The 3,592-nt window shown below is 45.8% G+C and overlaps 1 protein-coding gene across 3 annotated transcripts in view; it reads right to left on the bottom strand.

Moving 5' to 3' along the window:
* Window positions 1–2,609, bottom strand: part of Miga1 (mitoguardin 1) — an 87,619-nt gene extending 85,010 nt beyond the window's left edge. For 2 of the 3 annotated variants that reach the window (XM_023703276.1, XM_023703277.1), the window contains exon 1: window positions 2,526–2,609. The gene's annotated coding sequence lies outside the window, so the exon portion shown is untranslated. Of the gene's footprint in view, window positions 1–2,124; window positions 2,276–2,525 lie in introns of those variants that run through there. The other variant, XM_023703278.1, reaches the window with a different exon arrangement.
* Between the last annotated feature and the right edge of the window lie 983 nt (window positions 2,610–3,592).

Here is a 3,592-nt window from a genome sequence, read left to right as displayed (position 1 = left end):
GCAAAATTATTTCCAATTTACCTGGTAAGCATAAATGCAAAAAGTTCTGAGAAATAAAAATTTCACTTAATCAACAAAAGTATCAATGCTGGGTATGGTAGCACATGCACGTAATCCCAGCACTCAGGCAGCTGAGGTAGGAGGATCAATTCAAATTCAAGGCCAGCCTGGGCTTCACAGTGAGTTCAGGGCCAGCCTAAACTACAAGTCAAGATCCTGTCTCAAACAAAAGAAAAGGATCAATGGCAAAGGAAGCTAGAACATTTATACCAGCCATTTCAGATAGTGCTATATAAATTCAAAAACAAAATAAAAATTACCAACAATCCCCATAAAATTTTCCTCCGTTACAGTGTCCTTAGGTCCTTTATTCTTTCTTATTGCATGTATATATGAACTGTTTCTTGTTTTTGTTTTTTACTACATTGCAATAGGCCATCCCCTTCTGTTACTACATGCCTTTTTTCCAGAAAAGTCTCAAAACCACTAAGTAAGTAGTGGTTACCTTTCAAATGACACCCAGAAACAGCTCTTAGGGGTTGGGTTGTTACTGGGGACACCTAGCAGGTCCTCAGAGTGACACTGCTGTGTGAACTTCATGCCACACCCATCTGCTCCGTACAATTTTTACGTTCTGTGTAACTCATCCTAATTGAAGTACACCTGCTCTAACCAACAAACGGTGACACAGATATAACACAACACCGTCTTAAGAAATACTGGAAAAGGGGCTGGCGAGATGGTTCAGTGGTCTAAAGCACCTATTTGGAACAAGCTCAGCAAAGCACAGGGACCGTGGTTCAATCCCCCAGCACCACATGCCAGCCAGCCCCGCCCCCTGGTGGGCTGAGCTGGCCACACACACACACAAATAAATTTAAAAATAAAAAAAAGAAATACTGGAAAAATCACGAATAAACCATTGAACCAGTGAAAAATACTCCCATTGGAGAAACAGCCTAGGGGTGCTAGGAGGCTAGGCAAGGAACCACTGCTTTTGTTGTTCCTGTAATATTCGGTATTTTGTAAAATAACTGCCCACATATAATAAAATACTACAGTCAAGCAGAACACATTTATTCTTCTCCCCTAAAAATTGACTACTGGCGTTTTTTAAGAAAAAAGGTTTGGGGGCTGGGGAGATGGCTCAGTAGAATATGCGCTTGTGTGGCAAGCACAAGGTCCTGAGTTCAATCCCTGGTTGCACAAAAAAAAAAAAAAAAAAAAAAAAAAAAAGGTTTTCAGGGGGCTGGGGAGATAGCTCGTGTAATAAGTGTTTGCCTGGCAAGTGCAAGGTGCTGAGTTTGATCCCTGGTACCACCAAAAAAAAAAAAGTTTTCTACTTAAATGATTTTGGGAATGTAAGTTACTGCCGACAAAAAAAAGAAGAAAGGGGCTGGCGAGATGGCTCAGTGGTCTAAAGCACCTACTTGGAACAGGCTTGGCAGAGCACAGGGACCGCGGTTCAATCCCCCAGCACCACATGCCAGCCAGCCGCGCCCCCTGGTGGGCTGAGCTGGCCACACACACACACACACTAAATAAATAAATACCTTTAAAAAAAAAAAAAAAGAAGAAGAAAGAAAAGCTCACAGTAGATAAAATTTTCTCCATGATAAATTATTACAAGATTTTAAGCAGCAGAGACAGAAAACGAAAGCTTCAATTTCTTTCAATGGCTCTTTTAAAGATTTTAAATACAAAGGGGAAAGGAAAAGAGGACGGAAAAAAGAACCAAGTTGGGCTAGGTATGTGGGCCCATTCCCCAAGACAAGTGCAGTCACTAGGCACTGAAAGTACGTACTAACTTAAAAACTTTAAAAAATATTTTATCTGTACTAAAGATTACTGAGACTAGTGAGTCTACAACATCCCTAAAAGTATTGTACTGTGCAATGTTCCCCGACGCTTTCTATTCGAACCCCTGGGGAGTTAAAAAAAAAAAAAAGTGTCATTAATAGACTTTGTATTTTTAACACTTTAAAATTCTAATCTACAATTCTGACTTTCTAACCCAACAAAAAGCCTGAAATGCCAAGAAAATCTGACCCGACACAGAAACCTGTACCACCGACCCCTGAGACGAAACTGAAAAGGGGGCACAAAAGTCTTAGTGAAAAATACCCAAGTAATAAAGCGCCTCGGGCACTCCTCCGGGAAATACAGTCGGGGTAACCACCGCCCACGAAATCGCTCCCGGGCGCCGCGAGCGCCGCCGCCCCAGCCAGCGAGCGTCCTCCACCGCCCGCCCCGCCGCCGCCCAGCCCTCCGCGGCCCCGCGCTCGCCTCACGCCTTCTGAGCGACTAGGAAAGGCCCTACCGGGCCGCCGTCCTTCCCGCAGGCTCCCAGCCGCGCCGTGCCCACCGCGCTCGGCGCCCCCGCCCTACACCGCTCCCTCCGCCGCGGGGCCTCCCGCTCTGCCCCCGCGGGTCCGGGGCGCGAGGAGACACGCCGCAGCCTGCCCGCTGCCCTCCTTGCCCCGCAGCCTACACGCCAACCCCTAGGATACCCTTCTCCCCGGTACCTGTCGCCGCAGGCAAGGCGCAGCCTGCCCACGCCCGCCTTCGCTGCCGCAGCCTCGCGCAGAGCAGCGGCGCCTGGGTGCGTGAGGCAGAGTCCTTCCGGGGTCAGCCTTGGTACAGCGAAGGGAAAGTGCAGGGGCCACCTTAGCCTTTCTGCGTGAGGGGCTGCGTGCGAAGCAGCTTCCGCCATCTTTGTTTAGGGTACAGAGGCGCGGGCTGGAATTGTATTCTTTCGCAAACGTGTCAGGAGCTAGTAACAAAGTTGGTAACTTCTAGCTGTGGACCATTCTGGGGGTCTGGTGGAAACTATGGAGTCTTCTCCCAGAAAAAATGCACATAGACACTTATACATTCCTCAAGCAAGCAAGCTCACACACACACACACACACACACACACACACACACACAAATTTAAAACCCCAGAAGCCAATCGTGGTTCTCAAATTTAAGAACTTTGGGGCTAGTAATGTAGCTCAGGGATAAAGTGTGTGGTCATTCACCATGAACCAATCCCCAGGACAAAAGCAAAACAATAAAAAAAAGAAAACAAATTCTACCATAGATTCTCAGCACTCCAAAGAATGGAGTGATAAGGCTCATATATCCCTGTACAACTATCCATTTATTATTCATTTCTTTAGCTGTTCTTTGTTTCCCACTGAATTAGGCAATCAAAGAATAGTAACTGTGGTCAGTTAGAGGAGGTAGATGGGCAGTTACTGCGCTCAGGTTCTGTGTAATACATAGTGAACTAATGGGGGTAGAAAGGAAAATAATAAACCTTCAAGGTCCTGCTTGTGTGTGCAGTCCTGAACCAAAGGACTCCATCAGAACCACAGATGTAAGAACCACAGTGGCTGAGCATATTAGGGGGAAAGTCAAAATAATTTTGTTAAGATAACAACATGAAAACGTTACTGTTCCTGTGCAAGGAACAGGAATGAACAGTTCTGTTTTCAAAATTCCCATTTATCAGGTCAATAATTTCTGACATTGCCAGTTAAACAGAAGACCCAATGCTATTATGGGCTACTGGACTCTTTTAGAATATTTTGCTGAGTTTACACAC

Source organism: Octodon degus, unplaced genomic scaffold (assembly GCF_000260255.1).
Source record: "Octodon degus isolate 3935 unplaced genomic scaffold, OctDeg1.0 scaffold00167, whole genome shotgun sequence".
NCBI classification, from domain to species: domain Eukaryota; kingdom Metazoa; phylum Chordata; class Mammalia; order Rodentia; family Octodontidae; genus Octodon; species Octodon degus.
This window is presented reverse-complemented; position numbering and strand designations above follow the sequence as displayed.